Source organism: Lepeophtheirus salmonis, chromosome 10 (assembly GCF_016086655.4).
Source record: "Lepeophtheirus salmonis chromosome 10, UVic_Lsal_1.4, whole genome shotgun sequence".
In the NCBI taxonomy this organism is placed as follows: domain Eukaryota; kingdom Metazoa; phylum Arthropoda; class Copepoda; order Siphonostomatoida; family Caligidae; genus Lepeophtheirus; species Lepeophtheirus salmonis.
In genome coordinates this window covers 4,785,342-4,809,641 of record NC_052140.2, presented here as the reverse complement: position 1 = coordinate 4,809,641, position 24,300 = coordinate 4,785,342, and the positions used below count along the sequence as shown (strand labels likewise).

General features: G+C 31.1%; 1 long non-coding RNA gene across 2 annotated transcripts; it reads left to right on the top strand.

Moving 5' to 3' along the window:
• Window positions 1-4,817: 4,817 nt before the first annotated feature.
• On the top strand, window positions 4,818-7,129 carry LOC121125439 (uncharacterized). 2 transcript variants are annotated; one of them, XR_011782022.1, is made up of 5 exons: window positions 4,818-5,354; window positions 5,573-5,704; window positions 5,808-6,007; window positions 6,285-6,408; window positions 6,490-7,129. It is a non-coding gene; the product is annotated as an uncharacterized lncRNA (long non-coding RNA). The 2 variants fall into 2 exon arrangements; XR_005866654.2 differs by having other exon boundaries at window positions 5,808-6,408.
• The last annotated feature ends 17,171 nt before the right edge of the window (window positions 7,130-24,300 follow it).

The following is a 24,300-nucleotide window of genomic DNA, read 5'->3' as shown; positions in this document are numbered from 1 at the left end:
TTCTAGAAGTGACTCAAATCAATGGTGGAGAAGCTACTGATGAACAGTGTAGAAAAAGAGAAAGGAAAGCTGCTCCCCTCCAATTAAAAACGCGCGCCCAGTTCCTCTCAGCCAATCATATTTATTTTTACTTCAAACAAAGACGATGAGGAACAAAGCTCCTTTGTCTCCTACATAAAGTAGCGTTGCTACGACTTATAAGTTATACTACATACTACGTCAAAGCCCCTCTCCATAACACCTCATAAAGACGTCCCTTTGTCTATAATAATAAAATCCACAAGATATTATAGTATCAGTTCCCTTAACTCATTAATGATGCCCCCATAAAGAGTCTATTATAATTGTCTAATAAACATTATTATAGATTTGTAGTGTACTTATAAAGTGATGTGTGATGCCATTTTCAAATCCACTCGGCCAATTCTGCCATTCTTGCCGAAGTCATTTTTTGCGTATTACTTTATAAGGAATATTCGATCTATTTTCAATGTCGTAATGCTGACACTAGTTTTCTATTTCTTAAATCTTTTCTCCCTCTATTTCAAGAAATAAACATTTTTAATATCTTCGGGCAGATAAAGCAAAACATAATGACGAAATAATAGTAATCATGGATAATTATAATAATGTGTTGTTACACTGTTCTCTGGCGGAAAAAGAGTATCATTAAATTGTTTTATGACTTAAATAATCTTGATCGTACTTAGTTTCTAATTTTAATTGAGAAATACGTGGAACATGAAATGAATTGTTTTCGACTTGGATGATATCTTGAATTAAACTAATATTAAACCTAGATTATTTTGTCATTGATATAATATGATCTTTAGTCCTTAAGCTCCAAGTAGAGTCTCAAGTCTTTGTTCACACGAGTCCTTGAATATTTTCATCGAGTCATTTCATTGAATATGGCTACGAAAAAACTGTTTCCTTTCGAGATGTCCATTTAGGGGTACCACAAATGATGTCATTTAATGTATGTAAGCAATATTTTTTTCATTTTTTTTTTGCTGGAATTCATGGGGGTTGATTAATTTATGATATCCTAAATGCGCCTCTAGTAAGCAAAAAAAGGATACTTGAATCTAATAAAATGTAGTAATTTTCTAATGTGGCCATCGTTTGCCCACTTGGTTTTATATTTGGTCCTTGGCCCGATAAAAGATGTCATGTGGAGGACAATAATAAAGAAGCAAAGAAATGAACGTGGGTCAAAAGTTTTTTCGGTTAATCGTTCAAGAAAATTCCGCTCAGGTGCCAAAATCAAGCATGAGGGAGCTCATTTTCCGCTCAATATCCAAGCATATAATTAACCAATAGATCATATTAACTTTTGAGTCCAAAATAAGTCCCGAGTCTTTGAATCTTGTAAGATGAAGTCGAATAGCAAGTCTTTATTTTCTTACTTTCCAAAAACGAATTAAATTTACTCATTTTAAAATATTTACCACCTCCTAAAACCAACACAAGTCAGAATACATGCCCTCTGTTTTGGAGATCCAAATATGGTCACCCAAATTCAAAGTGTTCAAACAGTATGTATATGTAAGTTAGTTATAATGGGTCATATGGATAATGTTATCTTAACATTCGAGCCCACGCCAGTCTGATTAGCTTTCAAATCCAATTAAAGTCTCGAGTCTTTGATTCATGTGAGATTAAGTAGAGGCGCAAGTTTTCAAAACATGTAGTTGAGTCTCCAGTCGAGTCATAAGTATTTAGTATTAAGTCACCAACAATTGATATTGGTAAACTATAGCAGTGTCGTAGGAATCCGGTGCAGCCTCCCCAGCTTCACCCCCTCAAAAATTAAATGATATTGGTTATATCAAGAATAATAACATTGGTGATATCTCCACCAAAAAAGTATAGAGCCACTGTATTAATATTTTTAGGGGGGGGGGATTGGCAATAAGCTGGTGCTTTCATCTAAAAATTGCTTCCTACGGTCTTCATTTAGACTATTTGACTACTATTAGTAACTTTATTTATAAAAATGGGATGTGTGACAAGAAAAACTATGTATAGCGATTAGAAAAGGAAAAACGGTTTATTTGTGTGCTCTTTCTTCTATTTTGTTCATTATTTAATAAGTTGCTAACTTCTCCCTCCAAAACAAGAACTATCACATATATCCTTGATGTAAATTGATTTTAAAATGGATAATAAAATAAATAAATATGAATTTAAATATAAATATAATATTTTTCCTGCACTAATTCTAATTTAAATGTAGATGGTTCTTCTCTGAAAGGCAGAATCTCCTCCCAAAATCATATAATAGGTAGCTGATATTAATATGGGTCTCAATTAAGTTGTATCCTATGTCTCGCCCGCCTTCTCCTTGCTCTCTTTTCCATTACAAAAAGGGCATCCACTCTTTTAGTAATCCAAATTAGTGATGTAATTTGGGTGTATTTTTTTTTTTTTTTTTTTTTTGGAATTGTTAATCTGAAGAATGAATAATTATTTTCTTTAGATGATGTAATTTTTATTCAACTTATTTTCTACTACATTCAATTATATTCAAAATCTGATTGAACATTCGTGTGTGCTCATAAAAGACGGAGAGTAACATTGAGAATATGTTGCAGAGTTATAATTGTAATTTCTTGCTGTACTCAGAATATAAAGACCGACATCGGAGTAATTCTTACCAATGTCCTTGACAAATAAGCTGCTCTTCTTCAAAAACATGTTTTTTTTAACAGGCCTAAAGTACACACGAGATTTTCATCCAAATCGTCCTTCCAAGAGATCCTGATCTTTCTTTTTTTCATCCACAACTCCAGTTATATCCTCTATCCTTTCCTTGATTTGATCTTCGATGTTTCCTATTGTTCTTATGCTCACAACTCCGATTTGTTATTGTTAAATGGACAAAAAGAACTGGAGTAAATCAATTATTCTTTGCTGATACCATTCTTGCTTCTTCATCTCATGATCCAATTAACCAAATTGTACTTGTTTCGAAACCCTTTAGTTTCAGCTATCAAGTGCAAGGTTGTGCCCTTATCGGTCTAGCAGTTCCGGTTCTTGAACCCCACATACCCTCCCCTCACGGTCCCCACTTTGAAAACCATTGTTTTATGCAACCTTACTTTTGGAAGACCTTGCTGGAACTTGGGGAACTAGCACTCTGTATATAAGGTAGCTATTGCCCTGTTTGTATCTAATATAATTTTGTGGGGCCCAATTTTTTAGTTACACCCCTGCTTTTAAGTGCGTGTTACCAAATTGAGCCTGTATAAAAAAGAACCGAGACCAAACCGATGAAATGAAATAACTTAGACCGGTACTAATATAACTGCTGAACCTGAACTGGGCACAACCTTGATCAAATGAAATCATTTTCAATTACGTTAGATCATTATAAAAGGTTTAAAAATTCGTCAAAATCAAAAGAGAAAATTTCATAGCCTTACTCTATACATTGATATAGTATTGTATTGTATGTTAGTATAACCATATAATATAAAGGTGTTGACCTTCAAATTCTTATCATGTTTTCTACTTTCGAAACCATTTATGTATTTTGTGAGTTCTGGATTTGTGTTCATGACTCTTTATAATATTATATTAGTAGATAATACATACTACATACTCAATTAATTGTGTGTAATATTCTTTTTTAGTATGAGTAAAATAACCGTTATTTTGAATTCATGAGAGAATATTAACCTCTAAAATACGTACATATTTTTTTTACTTTTTAGTCTCTATCCAAGTATGATGAATATATATGTTATTTTTCGAAGTACATAATTCAAGTTGCAGGGCCATTGGAATAGAAGGAGACAGCTGGGCTGCAAAAATACTAATACACATACCCATTTTTGCAGGTTAAAATTTTTTATTTTTGTTATTACAGCACGTGTCTCTTAAGCAGTAGAATAGAGCCTTTCCAAGTGACGTCAGCATTGTTGATATCGGTCATTTTGAGGTCTAAAACCCAAGTTTTATAACAATGATATTTTTTACGAATATTAAGGCGAAAATAGTGAACTATTGGATATCGAAATGGGACTAACAAGTAAAGGACTTAAACCCTTACGCTCTATCCAAAATTTATTCCTCTATTGCGAAGTTTTATTATAGGTATATCTTAACCCCAAAATGTATTAAAAATTTGTTTTACATCTTATTCCTATATTGTAGATAAAAATTAACTATTACAGTGGAAATAATTCAATACTTTTCTCTGAAGGACTCAACTCCTTTGAGTCCTTTACTTTTCTCAAATACCCGACATTTCTCGTATAACTAGCCAAGAAAAAAATACAGCCATTTTTAGTACTTATTACTTTGATATAGTTCAAATATCACTATTTATCATTGACATCAAGTGGTATTCAATACAAATATTAAGTCTTTTTTATTCTTAAGGCCATTTGATTAAGTTTCATAAAAATTTATTGGAAATTTTGGAATTTTTTTTACTTAAAATATCAACGTATACCCCCAAAATGGCATCTCTTTCAATAATGATGCAATTTATGCCGTCAGTGAAAATGTTATACATGGACTGTTTAATGTACAAAAAAGCCACTAGGGCACCCTCTATCCATTTCAAACCCTAACAGGATCTCAAATTTTAAACATAAAGAGTAATTTAATTTTCTGTCAAAAAATTCAAATAACTCGATGCATCATTTTCTTGTGATGTAAACTTTTTTTTTGAGTTTTAATAATTCATATTTAATAATGAGTTCAGTAATCATTACCTTTAAAAATCCTAACGCAAAATAGCCAAAAGTTATTTAACAATAAAGTTTTATTTTAAGGGCTTTATCGGGCAGATATGAGTCTTTTAAATCAAATAAAGGATTTAAACTATAGCTAAAATTCTTTGATATCTTAACTCATCCATAAATTTGAAATCAAAGCCTATAAATAGCTCAAAAATGTCTATAATATATTGGTTTATATTTTTATATGAAGTAAAACGATTAACTGAAATTTTCTACTTTTTTATTTTTTTTCAGATTGTTTTTATGTTGACGTTATAAGTACGTAGATAGTTCATATTTATTTTAAATATCATTCGCAACTATTCACTTAAATCATATCAACTATATAGATGTTATTTGTGACCTAGTTCTGTTTTATTAAAGAGTTCAATCAATATCGATAAGGATCAGAGGTGTGAACTTGAACTCAAAACTTGTGACTCGACTACATCCCACAATCCAAGACTCAAGACTTCACTTGGAATCGGAATTCACTTCAATTTGTTTCACTGTATACAAGGTAGAAGTATATTGGGCTAGAAAGGTATCATGCTTCTGGCTAAGTCGGGCTACGAGGTGTAAGGATTCGGGCCAAAATACCAGAATATATATATAATAAAGGTAATCCAATATATACTCATGAGAGCTAAATTTATATAAAACTTCAGAATGTAATAACTAATTATTTATTGATGATGATGAGTGTTCACTCATATTTTGATCTTCAGCCATTAGCATAGAACTATCAGAAATTTTACTATTAGATGAAATGTCTTGATAGTTTGTGTCGTCCAGGAGAAAATAAGAGTAATAATAACAGTTATCATTCATATTTGTAGGTGTAACACTGACACGTCGATGACGTCATCGATTAGTTGCAAAGGAAATATTTTACATTTAAAATAAATCTCGGGTTGAAAGGTTCAGACCAAGGGCTCGGGCCTAGACCGAATCCATCTCTAAATGACAAGGTACTTTTGAAATTATCTTTTATTTTCCGAGGACTTGAACATGACTCGATGAAAATATTGAAGGACTTTAACGTGTGAGCAAAGACTCAATATTTAATTGCAGTAAAAGGACTTTTTACCACCTCTCAATTGCGGATTATTACCTCCACCAACGACGTTGAACAGAGGGTATGTTTTTGCCTCTGTTTGTTTGTGTGTTGGCCGCAAGGATTATAGCAAAAGTTAGTTGTCGATTTTGATCAAGCTTGGTACGAAGATTATATATGCTCATAGTGAGAGGTCATCAAATTTTGAGTGGTACAGGTAAAAGCTCAAGATAACACAAAAAGTAAAAAATTCATATTCGACCGTAACTTTGGAACATATTGAGGTAAGGAGCTCAAATTGGTGTCCTTAAATAGTTTTAATAAAATCATTCATATACCAAAAAATTCCATTCAGTAAAATAACTAATGGTGGAGGTTTGGGGTTTTCCAAGTGCCCATTCTAGTATTAATTTTGATAAGTTCTCCACCGAAGATATGTTTTTGCTTCTGTTTTGTTTTTTTGTCGTTAGTTTGTATGTTTGTAATTTATTTAGGTTGTTTGTTTGTTACTCATCAGGATAACGCTAAAAGTTACAGATTGATTTTGATCAAACTTAAAACGAAGATTATACATAGTCACAGAAAGAACTCAATAAATTTCGTGAGGTCAAGGACAAGGTAGCAAAAATTAAAAAAAAAAATCATAATCAACCATAACTTTGGAACAAATTGAGATACATAATTCAATTTTGATTTTAGGTGGAGGATTTGGGCTCTACCGAGTGCCCATTCTAGTTTTAATATTGCGTTTGTAAAGGATGACTTTAAACATGAACATTACATTGGTCCTTAAATGCGCCCGAGTGCTCCGTAATGTTGGGGATACAAAGACCAAAAATGTTATGTAGATAAAAAATGAAGAAATATTCTAAAGTTTTGAACCATACTGATACATATAAAGAAGGTTTCGCGGGCTCTTGAAGTTGTACATTCAACTTTGGTATTATATGTGATGCTCATATAATGACAAGAAGAAGTACAACTAAACTAACTACTATTTTACTAAATTTCACGTTTTTCAAACACAAATAAGGTGTGCACTATACCTGGTACAATATTAAATTACTCTTGATATTTTTATAAACAATAATCATTTTAAGGGTAAATTGTATAAAAAAACTGGAAGATTATTTATTCATGTATATTTTCTATGTATTTTAAGTTACTCTATTTTGACTAATATGCCTATTTTTAGGTAATACTTAACAAAATCCCTATAAAATTATAATATTATTAATGGAATTTAATATTTTGTTTAATGGAGTTAAAAAAAATCATTTAAAAAAAATGTATTTTCTAAAAAGAAGTCATTAAAATATTAAACCTCATGAAAAAAAAAGTATCTATTCAACTTAATGCTCAATTACTCAAACCCAATGGTTATAACTTGAATCTATCACGAGTAGATACTCTTTTTTCAAGAGAGAAAAAATGGTCTAGTTATTCCCATTCTTATTTACATAAATCCTCAAAATGGTTGATTCCCTCAAACCATTTTATGTAGCTGATAGTTTTTTTTTTGTTTGCAATAAATGGACACTTATAATGAGAAAATGCAATCAAAGAATATTTCTACAGGTTTGGCAGTTTGACAACTTTATCTTGTTACAAAACAACTAATAAGGACAATATTAGTGGTACAGCTCGGTCTGATAATACTTGACCAATCTGAGGCTGTTGTGATTTTTAGTGGACCAAACTAAATCGGTCCTTTAAAAACGTTCAGTTTTACTCATTAATAAATATTGGATTTGTGTAAGAGTGTGAGGAGAAGGCTGAAACTAGATGTATGGTATAACTAAATAAAGACCCTTGGAAATGAATTACTGCTATAAAAAGGGGAACCTTATACACTTAAAATAGCATTTGTACTGAGAAAATATTGTAATTATATTTAAATTCATATATATTAATTTTATTATGACTTTATAAAACAGTTTACACCAAAGACAGACGATAATTCTTCTTTTAGAGGGAGAGTTTAACACTCCCACGACTTATCCAATAATGAACAAAATAGAAGAAAGAGCACACGCATCAACCGTTTTTCCTTTTCTAATCGCTATACTTAGTTTTTCTTCACATAAGGATATAGGAAAAAATTGGTAAACGATTATAAAATAATTAAATTTTGGTCCATGGTCCGAGATCGCAGATTGGACTGAAATATTGGTCCAAATATGTAGAAAAATATAAAACTTAAGATTAAGGCGAAAAAAAAGATGGGTCTAGGACCGAGTCTCAAAACTAGTAGGTATGTCATTGGGAAACAATTAATTCTTTAAAAGTTATTGGATTGGGTTAATTTTTAGTTGTATGTAAAATATGTTGCATTAGTATTTTTTTAAATTATAATAAGCAAAGTTCTTTGGAGGGGGGTTTTAACATAGTTCAAGGATACAATATAAATCAGTTTACTTCCTCATTGTTTTTATACTTTATACTCAGTCATACTCCGTCAAATGCAACGTCTGAACAGGATAAGCATGTACGATCAAGATTCATGAGATAGGTTCTTCAATTGTTATTCTTTGTAACGAAAATGTTGGAGGACAAAAAAAATATTATGTGACAAGTCAATACAATAGCAGGCTAGAAGGCTTTTTCTCAAAATTGAGTATGGATTATATTGATATTCTTTGGGAAATCATTTTCAAAATGGACGAGTTTGAATAATTTTGAGATTTTTTTAGGAGGGCTTTAGAAAATTCGAGTTTTTTTTAGAGTTGGAGTTGTACTCGAATTCAACACTTGTTATAAAATCACATTCTAGGCGTGTAATTGAAAACTTTGAATCTGGAATATTAACAGATTTCATTTTGAAAAATAGGGGATCTACTTTGTACAAATGTTGCCACATGTGTTGCCATTTCTAATCTTTAATGTAGATCATAGCTTCAATACAAAGCTGAAAAACACCTGTCAGGTGATGATGAGACCAGTCTTGGGACATTTTAGGTTATTGATAAGTGCTTGAAAATGCTGGAGCTGGTTCTGACGAACTTTTTGTGTCAATAATGGAGGCATGTGCAAAATATTGTCAAACTCTTCCTCCCTGCCTTCTTGATGGTATTCTGGATGCCACCTCCAGAAATGTTGAACTTTTATGCATGATCACCAATAGATTTCTTTGTGCTGTTCTGTGAGGCCTCCTTATTGTTATCTGGATATATTTGATCATGTACTACTTCCAGGGTTCCTTTTGATGGCAATCCTGTCAATAATGGCATGTTTGACGTTGTACATAGTCTGCCAGCTTGCCTTAGTCAAGTTTCAGATATTTTTTAGTGTGGGTTCTGCGTATAGTAGAACAGCCATAGGGATTCTTTTGTCAGATTGTGAGACTATTTTTTGATTTAATGTATTAATTTTTAAGGAGGGGTATCAGTGCACACAGCTTGTTAGCTGCATTGGAAGAATTATCAATTATTCCTATGTTTTTTTTCTTATTTGTCTCCTTCATAAGTGTCCAAATTTCAACTACACAACCTGGTACATAGAATTAGAGCATATTACGTTTCAATAATAATAGTATGATGTTTCTTCGACTTGTTGTCAGCTCACGGCTGTTACTATGAGTAGCTACGTTGACCATTTACCTGTGGGGTAACTACGCACTTTGTATTCCTTTAATTATTATCCTATTTCGTTAAAAATATATTTCTTTGTAAGTGTAACCATGGAAATAACAATAAAACCATATATTTATTGTTTATAAAATAATAAAAAAAATATTCACCTGCCAGTTGAGAGGTTATTTAAAAAGGACCCCCATTCGCAATAATGATTTTTTAAATGAGGGTAGACTATTTTGACAATAAATTCCTTTCTTTTGAAATAATAGTGGTAGGACTCATCATTTTACAAAGAAAACTTCAAAAAAATATTAGTACTTCAATACCTTGGCAACCCTGATAACTATGTTTATGAAAGGGTGTGCATCAGGTTCAGCTGACAAAATTATTGAAGTTTTCCGAATAAGAACCCCGTGCATCCATTATTGTGTCCCTGTAGCGGATACACGCCCAAGGAGATTATTGAGTTTATTGAGCTCAAATAAACGATTTACGATGTGACCAAGTCTTTCAAGAAATCTGATGGGTCTGGAACATCTGCAAGGAAGACTCATGATCGTTATGTAAAAAAACGAAAAACAACATGGCAGTCCTGAAAATTGAAGAATGTTTTGGTAGAGAGCAGCTTATCTATCAATACGATTCATTAGATCAGCTACAGGCAGCTGTGACGATGGGAAGGTGGAAATAAACAAAGATATAGGCAAGTATTACTCCAATCTCGATCCTCAATTCTATTCTGAGTCCAACTGCACTAGATTTTCGATGAAATTCGATGCATTTTTTAGCTCTTTTATAGAGTTGGCAAACTAACGAGATAATTGTCTTTTCATAAGCTGTTGTCATTATTATTTAATTCTTGAGGAGTGGACTTTCTTTCCTACTACATTCAATTATACTTAAACCCTGACTTAACATTAGTGTGGGCTCATTAATTACGGAGAGTAACCCTGAGGATTTATTGCAGAGTTATAATTGTACGTCCTTGTTAGACTCAGAGTATAATTGAGTATCGGAATCGGAGTAATTCTTGTCCATGCCCCTTTTGATTTCCTTCTGCCCTTCCTACCTCATTACAACTGATGGCTGCTGATCCAATGAAATGTCAAGACAGCTAAGCAGCTCTCATCCAAACCATTCTTCGAACGGTTAGGATTACCATATATTTTGTAACATGCAAAAAAAAAAAGCGATTTTCATCACTCACTATAACTAGTTATGAAAATTGGGTTCATTTTTTAGCTCCCCGGTTTTTTTGGAGCTGGCAAACTGAAGAGTGCATTTTCTTTTTTCAAGCTGGTATAATTATTATTTAATTTCTGAGGAGTTCAATTCCTTTTTAACTACATATCATTGATGTATCCGAAACTGGATTGAATATTTGTGTGTGCTCATAAAAGACAGAGAGTCACCCTGACGGAAGCATCACCTTCTATAACTCGGAAAAAGTGATAGTAAACAGCTATTTATAGACGCTCGTTTCTTATAAAAAAAAAGAGTTGATTTTGTACTAAAAAGGTTACATTATTAATGAGAATTGTTCCAAGATTGAACTCAACCGAAGAATTGAAAAATTATTATATAGTCCCATCAAAAGAATTGACTCAATGTAGAGCTCAAAAACTCGAAAAAGCCCGAATGTTTTGACTGGGTCTAACATTATATATTGTATAGGGATATCACTTATAAGTATTACTAAGCGAAAGTTCAAACTATGTTCAATTATTTATCATACATATTTAACTAAGAAGTTAACAATATATTTAAGGACAGACGACAAGAGTAAAATTAAAGCAGAGCTATTTGTTTTTGAAACAAAAATTATATTCTTAACTCCTAACCACAATCAGTCATGTTATTACATACATATTATAAATAGGAAATATGTTACTCCATATTTGTCAATCTAGAATATTCTAGAAGATTATGGATGAAAATATATTTTACACAATAATACGTGTTTCAACTGAGTATGCCCGTTGGCCAACAACTACTATCAAACCGCAATGCGGAAATTTCATAAAATTATGAGTCAGGCCTTTTTCTTTTATCGTTCGTCTCTCAGCTCCTCCTAGCTTGATATTAGTTATTACTTATTTGATTTATTGCCTTAAGATGATGTGAAATAGTATTTATCGGTGTTATATTAGAGTTATGACTATCAAGATCGAGTTCAAACGTTTGAGCATTCAGTAAAGTAGAGTTGGAGTAAAGACATTAGACATAGAAAAATATGTTCTTGTTTTTTGCAGTGAATTAATAAAATATAAGTTGTTCAAAAGCTAAGTCCAGTTTGACTACTTTAATATGGCAATATAAAAATCAGGCGCGAATGAGACTAAAGACAATTATCCTACAAAAACATGACAACGAAATTCATAAATAATTACTGAATCTATACTTAAATATTTCAAGTTTTTGAGTGTGTTTTTTTTAGTTTGAGTATAACTAGAATTTACTAATATAATTCAACATTAGCACTCAACATCTTCAACTCCTTCCCAATATAAATATTAGAATTGAAATTTTCAGAAACTATATTATCTACAGTACATGTATACATACGTATCGTATAATACAATAGGGTATTATATGTATGTATAAAAACAGTGGGACTCAAAGCCTGTCGTATTATTTAATTAAGATTTATAGTCGTTATTTTTAATTACGATGTTCCACTACATAGTCAAGTAACAGTTGAAACAAAAATAAAGAAGATGTTTCTGTAAGTGTAAAAATGATAGAGCAACAACAAAAAAGACAACGCATGTGCCTTCTCCTCCGCGCCGGTGTTAGAGTCAAAAAGTCTGTAGACACCATTGATATCTCCATCCGGAATGCCTATAAATTCAAGAAGTCCATTACAGGCCCATACTGTAAAGAAAACCAAAAATAATAGCCACTATATCTTCTTAACTTCTGGGAGTTTGAAGTTGAAACAAAAATAAAGAAGATTTTTCTGTAAGTGTAAAAATGACAGAGCAACAACAAAAAAGGCAACACATGTGCCTTCTCCTCCGCGCCGGTGTTAGTATCAAAAAGTCTGTAAACACCATTGATATCTCCATCCCGAATGCCTATAAATTCAAGAAGTCCATTATAGGCCCATACTGTAAAGAAAACCAAAAATAATAAAGCCACTATATGACTAACTTCTGGGAGTTTGAGTTTCTTGAAAAAACAAAGAAAACAGAGAAAGGACGACCACGTGAGCAATATTTGCCTAAATGAGTGTTTTTCGGTGTACAGATACTGTAGTGTTACTGACGCATTTAAAACGATAATACCATATTAAGCAGATATTGGAATAAAAAATCCTTTACAAACAAGCAATAATAAACAAACAAAAAATATTAATCAAAATTCTGCGGATATCTCCGTAAATTGTCCTTAAAGACATTTACGTTATAAACCTTTTGTTAAAAAAGTATCAAGATTAAACAGTGTACTAGCGTATGCCTGCAGTTTTGTTATGATGAAGTTGTCTGATGGCGTCTTTTTTTATTGCCAGAATAAATTTTGTTCTAGGAACATACTTTAGTGAAGTTTTGGGTGATATGGCAACAGATGTTCCAGATATAAAGAAGATTGAATTTACAGAGGAAAAACAGGGTTGCACTGTGACGATGATTTTTGTCTACAACATCAGGGATATTTCAAATCCTGAGGTCTCAAATATGACTCGTCTCCCAATCCTTACCGTGCAACAAGACTCAGCTATTTTGTCTGAGTGTACGTTAAATCTACAAACAAAACCAAAATGCTAAGAAACTACCTTGTCAACGCCTGCTCCTCCTTCCGACCCGGAGCCACACCGTTATTGGTGCTGGAGGCGGTTACATCAAATAATCTTTTTTTCAACATTCATATCTACAATTCAAGAAAAATTTCAAGTAAATCCGCCGAAAAATGTGGCCTCAGTGACAATTTTAACGTCAGACGGAGTTGCACTGATTAATAATAAGTAAACGTAACATTTTTTCCATCTGACGGAATTGTCTTTGAAGTCCATATACATCAAGAGTATATTTCCTTCTCTAGGAACACATTAAATTGAGTTCACGAGAAACATTTCCCCTGAGCACGTTGTCCATTGAGCTACCTCGCTACATCATCCAAATTTTTGCTCTGAATACAAGGACTTCCGTAGAAGGTGGACTGGAGACCCCCTCAATTTTTTTTATTGTCAACAGTATATAAAATTATTATTTCTTAGAAACAATTTTAAATGTAAAAAGCTTCACGAAATGTATTTAAAAAAGTTTTTGTCCCTCCTAAATAAACCCACTCCAAAATAAATACCTACGGATGCCCCTGGAATACAGCTCGTATCCTAAAAAACACTCGTATATGGGGGATAATGCTGTATTGCAAGTATTAGTGAATAATGACTACAAATACAATATCCTCAGTTATTTTATTTTTTAACTTCTCTCCCCCCTCATATAAAAAGAGAGATGAGGCTCTTTGTTTGGGCGGTGTATTTATATTGTAAGTAGTTATTTTGCTATATTGACTTCGTTGAGATATTATGATACATACTTTTATTAAATAATGTATATATGTAAGGTTCATGGATTACACAAGAGAAGGGTAGGAATAAGAGAAAATATTTTCTACGTACTATTTATTACATTCCCTTCTCCTTTTATACAGGGTGCAACAGCGTAACTTTCTTTTTCCAAAAGACAGTAAAACAAGTTGACTAAATGAACAAAGTTTTATTTTTGTTTCAAAATGATAGTACTACTTTGAAGTTTTGTTTTAAATGATTAAGAAAATCATGGCAGTTAGCAGGGGCGTCCACAAGGGTTGTGTTGGAGGGGTTGTAGCCCTTACCCCAATTGTAGATTTTTTTCTTAGATAATTTAATATTAATTTTTTTTCCAAGTTATATTTGAAATTTATTTTTTCAAATTTCTTTGAACAATTTTTTAATTTTTTGTGAATAATTGTGGATTTCTTTTTTCAAAAAATTCCGAACCCCCTCCTCCACAAAAAAACAACTCTATAATCCTGCCTATGTCCCATTTCAGCATTTTAATACCGGGTGAATTTTTTTTTGTTGTTTTTGTTTTTCCTTAAATAACAATATTTGCAAAAATGAACCGACTATCGAGGGTTTTTTTTTCGACTACATTATTCTTCCTAACTTTTTTGTTTATGCAATTAGGAAAAAAAAATATTTGTAGGTTTGTGTTTCTCTTTAGAATTCCAATAAATACTATTTAAAATTTTTTTTTGCGAAATTAGTACAACAAAGTTTTCGTAATTTTCTTCGTGTATTTCAATTTAGAAATTTTTAGAAGAAAATGAAAAATGGAATTCTCATCTAGACAATATTCTTGATGCAAATGCGTTGGAATATTATTTCAAGTTTATATTACAATATTTATTTTTTATATTCAAAATAAGGTTTATCTGGACCACCCTATATAAAAAATAAGTCGAGTCAATAATTTTTCGAGTCGATACAACACTAGCTTGGAAACTTGATGGTTCATACTCCAGAAAAAAATCTCAGAGTGTGGCTTTAAAAGTTTTCAAAAAGACCATTTAAATTCACTTGAGCTTGATGTAGGGATGCACACTGTTGTGTATATATGTTTCAAGAATGTGGGATATGAAGAAAAAAGAGGGAAACGACCTCCTGGAGAGATACTTTGTATGATATACAGTAATATCTTGAGATACGAGTTTTTTTGTAGATACGAGCTGGATTCAGAGTAAAAATTTGTATATCTTTTTTTATTCAAGCTAGTCAAGTTGGCGCCTGTAAGTAATTTCTTATGTAATACACTACTTTGACTTACGAGCTCTATCTAGGAAGTTTTAAACACGTAATTCGACGTATAACTGTATTTGGTGGAAATAATCTATAGTAATCATGGTCTCATGGCATTTTGTAAAGACATGTTTAAGCGAGAATTTATCAAGGAAATGTTTTCTTTTCTTTCCTTACTTTATCAACAAGGTTAGTATTTCATCAGTAGCAAATAGTAGCAAATCCAAGGCCAAAACTGAGTGACATAATAGTACGTATGTAGGTCATTATGTAACTTGTATCAAACTTCTTCCAAACATACTTATGCATCGTATAGATTATACAAATTTTGAATTATGTACTTTTCCTCAAAACAGTATCAATCAATTATAGGAGAATATATTTGAACAAATTAGTCTTTAAAAACATGCTATTTGACTCTCATTTGATGTAGAGTAAATTTGTATTTTTCTACAAATTATCATCAAATTATTCGTATTAACCCTGCAAATTGCACGCCAAGTATCCCAATTGATTGTCTCATTAAAATATTTAGAAATTGATATCGGGACAAATATAAATATCTTTAATCCAAAAAAGTTTCTAAACTGTAGCTAAAATTCTCGGGTATCTTAACTTATAGCACAAATTTGAATAATAAGCCTATAATCAACTCAAATATATCTATGAAATATTAGACTGTATTATAAAGTAAAGAAATTAAGTAGGATTTTTTCCTTGTCTTGATTTTTCTACAAGATTGTTCTGGATTTGAGTCAAAATTTCGAGTTTTTTCTACAGGCCCCTAACTAGGATTTATCTTTGGGGCCCCCCCAAAGTTGATCTACATATTTATCAATACAGCTATTTCTAAGTGCGGAACACTTTGTAAATTTCAATTTAAGAAGAAACCGATCTATTTAATATATTCCGAAAGCGCTTTGTGTCCTTGTTTCTAGTTGAACAAAACCGTATTGTAAAGAGGTACTCCTTCGAATCCAAGCTAATCAAATATTTCCTTATATATACAGAGTATATAGGTAGTTTATATTTTATGGTATTTTGGGTCAGCCTTTTTACCTAGTAGCTAATTTTAATGACGGTCGAGCCCGACCGACTATATTTACTAGTGTTAAGACTCGGTCCAAGACCGAAGTTCTTTTTCAGTTCGGTCATAAGGGTTTTTTTCCAGACCGATTTTTACAAATATTTTCGTTTAGACTGTGATCTTAGACCGTGGACAGAGATTTAATCGTTTTCAAATCGTGGATCGATTTTTTCGGTCTTAATACCAAGCTTTTAGGTCTGTATCTATGGGCCAATTTTCTCCCTATTTCTGATTTATTAGTTATACAAAATATGAGTTATGCAACACATTTCACTTCATATGACGATATAATACCGCTAATAACAATTCTAAAACGCAACTGACGTCATAAACAATTAATATATAGAATCCGTTTAGATATAATATTAAAGGAGACAAATCCGGACCAATATTTGTTTTATGGGATAGATTTAGACCGATTTTCTTATTATTCAGACCAAACTTCTTTAAAATTCCACTTAAAATGATTAAATTCCCGTCTAGGATTTTCAGACCCAATCCCAATATTAATATTTACAAGGATCCTCTACTTGATATACAAATATTTTTCATAATTTTGAACAACCGGGGGACACATCTCTAAATGACAGGGGGAGGTCCTGTTACCCTTCCTTAACCCCCTCAAAGATTCAGGGGTTTCATCACATAGCATATAATACTACAGAGAGATGGAGAATATTTCTTATTAAGATGAAAAAGTATTGAATTACAGTCATCTTCGAAAGTAGGACGTGACTTCTCTGCTGCGTCATTAATATTCTTGTATGTACATAGTATCAGGTGTTGAATCAATCAATCAAACAAACAAAGAAGTTTCACTTACAATAAGATAATGGAGTTAGTTTAATCAACATTGTTGAATAATGCACTTACCCAAGAGTAAGACTAGTTCGGTCATTTTAATTAATGTAGTGTACAGGTTGCATAAACAGATTGTATCCAATACAATTTCTTGTCTCATAACGCCATATTTAATGAGGCATGAACAAACTAAAAAAATATATATTATTTTTAGAAACATATTTATGTTAGTAGGCTAACGCCGTGATATATACAGGGTTGATCTTATCAAGTGGTGCACATTTTATTATTTTCAATCCAGAATGAACTCGGTGCAAAATCACGGAGGAGGAGATTAGATTTAACAAGACCAATACAAACTAATACTTTTGGAAAGAGCAAAGAAGATTCTAAATTTTCTCAAGGCCAACAAAATTTCGGGGAATGTTTTTATCTTTTCTGTTGATGAAATTTTTACGATTGATACCACTGTGAATAAGCACAAGAGCCGCTACATCACAAACAAACATTCAGACAATGTCTCAGCTTCAGTGAGACATATCTATTGAATATAAAATCCAGTGGCCAGGACTGGCGAAGTATGTCCTCCTATTTTTGTGGAAAGGAATCCGACTCAATGCAGATGCTTACATCGAATTTCTGGATAAGAAAGTGCTACCTAGGGCCAGATAAAATTCGGGGACAACTTTGTTTTCATGCAAGACGGAGCTCCGTGTCATCGCCCCACTAAGACCCGTGCCTTCCAGAGAGACAACTTTCCGGACTTTTGGGACCTCAGCATGTGGCTGCCCTCCCCTCAGACGCGAACCCCTAGAACTATTATATCTAGGCACGTCTGGAGGAGAGGGTGTGTGCTACTCCTAGTAGGAATGTGCAGTCTTTTGAGGCTTCCATCAAGAAGGAGTGGACCAAGCTCGAGTCTGACTACATAGTCAAGGTATGTGTAGTATACTTAGAAACTACAAAGGTTCTTCTTTCCTTCCTTCTTCCTCGTAACTCTCAAGTATTTATCAGAGTAGTGTCGAGTAACAATGAGGTCTAAATATACTTGTTTATATATGACTCCTTTAAGTCTCATTCCTCTACGCATTCTTCTTGTTTCTCTCGGTCGTCCTGGATTCCCGGTATTGAATAGTTTGTGTCTTTCAAATTCGTCAAGACACAATAGTCTGCAATGAATTTAGGCCTCGTATTACAGCTTATTGCTCACATATTGAATAAAAGTTGTGCCGAGCACTATTTTCAGATGATCTTGTCAAATAAATGTCTTCACATAGGCTTTCGTTTAAATTTTACTCTTGAAAAAAAATAAAATGTGTACCACCAGATAGATCACCCCTGTATAATATTTTAAGAATCATGGACAACTGACAACAAAATACAACGTACTTATAATAGTAGGCTAACGCCGTGATTTATAAATTGTACATCCATTGTTCAATGAACATTAAATTACTTCTTTCTGCGAGTCAGAAAAGGGATGTTATTTGTGCGACGTACTTTAGTGAATGTTGCTATGTTTAAAAATATATATTTAACGTCTTATATATAACAAAGAGAGAAAGATAGAGGTATATGTATATATATAAGTCTTTATGAGCCTAAAGAAACGGTGAACATTAAAATCAACTCTTAGAAGAAGAAAAAAATACAAGCATTAAGCTCTAGTCATGACTGCTTAGAAACGTTGATGCATTTCCGCCACAATTTCTTGCCTAAATATTTATCAAATTTTGCTCTTAAGTAACATAGGTTTCTACTCACAAAATAATAATTATAGATGATTTAAATTTCTTATAACGGTGCGTTAACACAAAAACTATTTCGAACAACAAATTTAGAAAAAGAGAAATCTCCAATATATGTTTTTAAATCAGATAAGCATAAAACCGCATATTTCGTCAATTATATGCTTTTATATATGTTAACTATATCTTAGAGCCTTCGTCTGTTTTATTAGCCTAAATTTGGTAACTATCACGGCGTTACGTCCCTAACACAAAAATACCCTATGTATTTGTTGTCAGCTGTGGATTCTCTTCTCTCGTTTTATACGTCATGGCTATTTCATAATGTATTCTTTTTGATAAATAAACAAAGTAATAAGTTATTCTATACCTATTCTCCATAAAAGAACAGGAATACAATTTCTTGTTGATCCCTTGTCGATAATATAGTATATATATATTGGCCATTTTATTATTTATATGAAGAAATTTTGGCTATCATATAGAATTACAAATTTATAGCTACACTTTCATTAGAATATTACTAAACAATATTATAATACAGTATCGAATAAAATACTACGTAGATTTTAATATTGCGAAATATATATATGTAATTCATTTTAAAAACGGTGAAGAAATAATATGATGGGGATACATTGGTAAAGGTGAAAATCCAGTGTGGAATGGGTACGTTAAAAAAAAGGAACCGAAATTCAACATGATAACCCTACCAATTTGAAAAAGGTTTTGGAGGAGAGAAAAAATAATGCTCATGACGTTTCATTATACCAGCTACAATCGGCTGCGACGAGAGAGGAAGTAAATAAGATCATTTCCTAGTATTATTCCGATGTCGATCCTCAATTCTGCTCTGAGTCTAAGAAGGACTTACAATTATATATCATCAGGGTTACGCTCCGTCTTTTATGTGCACACACGTACGTTCAAACAGGTTTTGAATATAACTGAATTTATTTAGGAAAGGATGTTCACTAATCAGGAATTAAATAATAATGACAACTGCTAAGGAAAATAAAATTCGTTTTTTATACTAGCAATTACAAATTAACGGGGCAGCTAAAACACACACCAGATTTACATGCATGTACAGGGAAGTACATAAGAGATATATAGGAGTTGGTATGATTGATTTATTTGGCTAAATACAAGATGATTTCAGGCCTTTTTCGTTTCTTTTCGGAGGAAAGGTTGCGCGATGCAATAAAGGTAACGACGTGCCATATAACCTTTTTAAAGTAAATACATACATTTTTAATAATTTAATTGTGAAAATAAATTTTTGCTGCTACTGTAAGTACAATTTGATGGCCATCTAAAGAATTAATCAAAAGAATTTGTTTATAGAAATTGTGAATAATTATAATTCGTCGAGAAATAAAAATGTAACCTAGACTCAATTTTGACAAAAAAAAAAACAAAAAAAACTCTAGCTTGCTTTTGTGTTGACAAGCCAAATTGTGATCTTAAAGTTAATTCTTTTTTCTCTCAAACAAAGAAGAAGATAGAAGAGGCCCTTCATCGTTAGCTAAATATCCACTTTCTTCTACTTTAATAAGAAAATATTGTTCACGGCTTAACAAGAGCATGAGTAATAGAATAATAGATAGGTCAGAAAATAATAGCGTGTAAATTTGTATGTTAGTAGGATAATTAATTTTTTTAGAGAAAAAACATAGTTCAGGGATTAGAACCATAGAAATGAAATACATAAACTCATGATGTGAAGAAGTAGTTGACGCCATCAAAAAGGAAGAAAACATAGTAATAGTTCGGGATGTTCAAATCATAGATGGCGCTTCAAATATTTTATTTTTTTAAATGCTTATTCTAATGATAATAATTTATTAACATGTCCATAATTATATGAGTTTAGAGATGTCACTAGGGAAATGAAGTATTTTTTTTGTACAAATTATTTGATGTAGTGGGCAAATTTGATTTCAATTTTAAAATTGAAATATAATTTTATTTAGCCTTTCAAAATATTAATGATGGATTTGGGAAATATTTTTTAATTATAATTCAATACATGAATCGATAATTATTTATTCTTAAATTTAATAATATTCATGAACTTAAATGTCCCTAAATCCTCTCACTTTCACGTTTTACCAAATGATATAATTTTATGCCTATGTAATATTTTGAAATAGATTTAATTAGTATTAATATATGGTTTAATTTATGAGATGAATTAAAGACATGATCATTAATAGGTTGAAAGGCCTAATTATTTTTCTTCAAACTGATATTTTTTTAGAACGGCTATACTAATATTATAAATTTAAAGTTTAATGGTTTAGTTCTATCGTTCTTGAATTTATTATAAAAATCCTTAATATATCGCAGGCTTGATATTTACCATAATTTGAAGAAGGGGGAAAATAGTGCTGCTTATATTAATTTATTTAATATCCATTTCCTGTCTTTTCGAGTTGAAATAAGAGTACATATTAATAGTACCTCTAGCCTAAGGAGGCCTCTTATCACTTTCAAGGTATAACTTCCCTACGTTACTTATTATTTATGCGTTTTTAACAATAACTCGTTTCTTGATAAGAAAATACACAAATATTTCCATCCTTTGGACCGTAGAAACTATAATCATAATGTAATAGAAAATTATTTGCTTAGATAATGAAAGAATCCGCAAAACTAACAATAGCTCATAGTAGGCACTATCGTCAACCTAAAACCTATCATTAAAATATAACTTTATTTCCTTGTTAATAATATCAAATTTGTAGGTTGTGTATTTTTTTCTTTAGTAAATGTTCCGTATACAAAATTCCCTAATCTTTATAAAATTACTTACTTATTTTCAAATAATTAACTGTATCTTAGTAATTTTTGACAGAAAATTCAATCATTTCCTGTCGATTAAATAACTAATAGTATGTAGTGATGATTCATATATATATATAAATAAGAAAAATATGTTTTTTAGAGGAAATTTGCTTTCTAAATAATTATATACATGCCCCATCAACCAAAAAGAATGTTAGAATATATTTTTTTTAAATTGAGTCTGGATTACATTTATATATATCCTTTGGAAACGCTGCAAATTGCATTTAATTAGCAACCAAAATTCATTGCCATAGTGAAATAATTAGAATGATTCAATTATTTAAATGCTTTGTTTTTTATATATTTTAATTTTGTGGTAATAACTTCATATTGTTGTAGTACCTAATTGTATATAAAATATCTTTATTTTACATTTAACACCCAGAGCCTTTTATCTTAATCTGAAAGTGAATGGATCCCGTCATAGTTTCAACCCTTGAATATATTTATCATTTTTATATATCATGGATATATTCCTACGCAAGGAAGGAGTCGACTTTACTCTCGTATAAAGCTTACCTTGGTTTGCTTCTCTTCTAAGGATAAATTTTCATCTCATCATCATCTCTGTATATAACGAGCATCTCTTGTTGAGGATTAAGTATATCGGGTGTCTTTCTTTCTCCTAATTCTTAAAGAATTTAAAAGCTTTCCGTCTCTAATAAATGAAGATCGATCGAAGCAATGAATACTTAATACTAAAAGGAAGAGGAGGAAATACAATATGGGGTATTCTTATTTTTTTACGTCATTGATAGGAGTAAATCATTGTTAATAAGAGTCAATTTGTGAATGTAATATAATATTAATCATATTGTTGCATCAAGTTAAATTTATTTAAAGTTTGAAGAACATTACCAATATTCCTAATGAAATAAGTCATCATTTTAATAACACCCTTCCATTTTAAATATATTATAAGACTAAACAATTAAGACAAAATAAAAATATACACCTAAATCAATGAAATATTTATGTAGGTAGGTGCAGTACACCATTATTTACAATTGAAAAATAAGTAAATAATTTTAAGTGTTAATGTCATATTATTATGCTTTATAATTTCCAAGGCACCTAATCAATCCTTTAGTATAAATGAATACTGAAACAATCGTTTTTATATACATTTTTGTCACATAACATTGTCACCATTCAGTGTTATAGGCAATTTATTTATTGAATATTGATGTGGAGATCCTAAATTCTCACGAGAGTGATGTTCAAATATGATTCCCGACTTTCTAACTTTTGAAATATGTTAAACGAAATTCATACTTTACAATATAAGTCTACAAAATTGATAAGATCACTGATATTTTATTAGAATATTTATCATTTAAGAGTTTTCATAAACAATTTATGCATAGGGGAGAGTGAGGATACTTGTTACGGAGGAGACATGTAACTCTACTAATAACTTTAAAATGTTACGTTATCTAACCACCCTGTTCTTACACAATTGAATGTCTTCCTTTTTTTAAAATCAAATCAACATATAACACCTAAAGCTTACAATGATAGAGAATTTCAACATTGAAATTTTTGACAAAAAAAGTAAACATTTTACGTAAGTGTTGAGATATAAAATTATATTATAAAACATGAGATTTTAATTTTATTTTATTAAATGTCATAGTTTAGTATGTTGTTCAATTAATTAACATGCTTATAATATAGTATTAGCTTCAATATTGAGTTCACATCATTTATTCTGATTCCAACACTATGGAGGAGACTTGTAAGACACCATTTTTATTATATATACTTGTACCAAATACATATAATATTTAATTATCTTTTGTTTTTTATGTAATTTCATGATATACCTTAAATATCAATCATAGTAAACAGTAAAAAAAAATCTATTATTAACTATGCTCTATTTCTGTAAATGTTTTATTTGTTTATCTTATACATATATGTAACTATAAGTATTTACTTTATGATGACAAACTGTAAAAAGCACTTATGGGGGGGAGGCCCCCCCCATAAGTGCCATGGATTTTTTAAATTTTTTTTCGAATATCTTCTTGTTACGAGTCAATTTACTTTTTTTGTTCACGAGGATTTCGACAATTTTCACTTCCCTACTAATGTTTATCACTTTCATTGTTATTACTAATTTTACACGGGTTGTTTTTTTAGAAGACACTGGTCACGTTTTTTTAAAATCCTTAACCAGTTCTGAACTGTAAAAAACAAAAAAAAACTTAAATAGTAAGTGATTAACAAGCTATTTTTGTTCGAGCTTGAGATGATTTATATTATAATTAATAACGGATAATTAAGTGATTAGCACTCCTTCCATTGGAACCGCAGTCGTGTTTGTTTATTGCTCTTTTCTCTTATTATATATTATATTGGTGATAGATATTATATCCGTTTAAAGGAATCTTGCCATTTTTTCCATTTAGACACTTTTCCTTTTTTCTATCTTGCCATTTTTTCCTGACACTCTTGAGATTATATAATTTTGAAATATACAACCAGTCTCAAAAACTTCGCAGTGCATAATTTATAATCAATAGATATGTAACGTCATTTAAAGAACATAAATCGTAAAAACTGTTCACCAAATGATTCTTCACTATGTTTCTAGGATTTAATTTAACAAATTATTTATGTATAAATAAATGAAACTTATTAATATTGCGTCAGTCC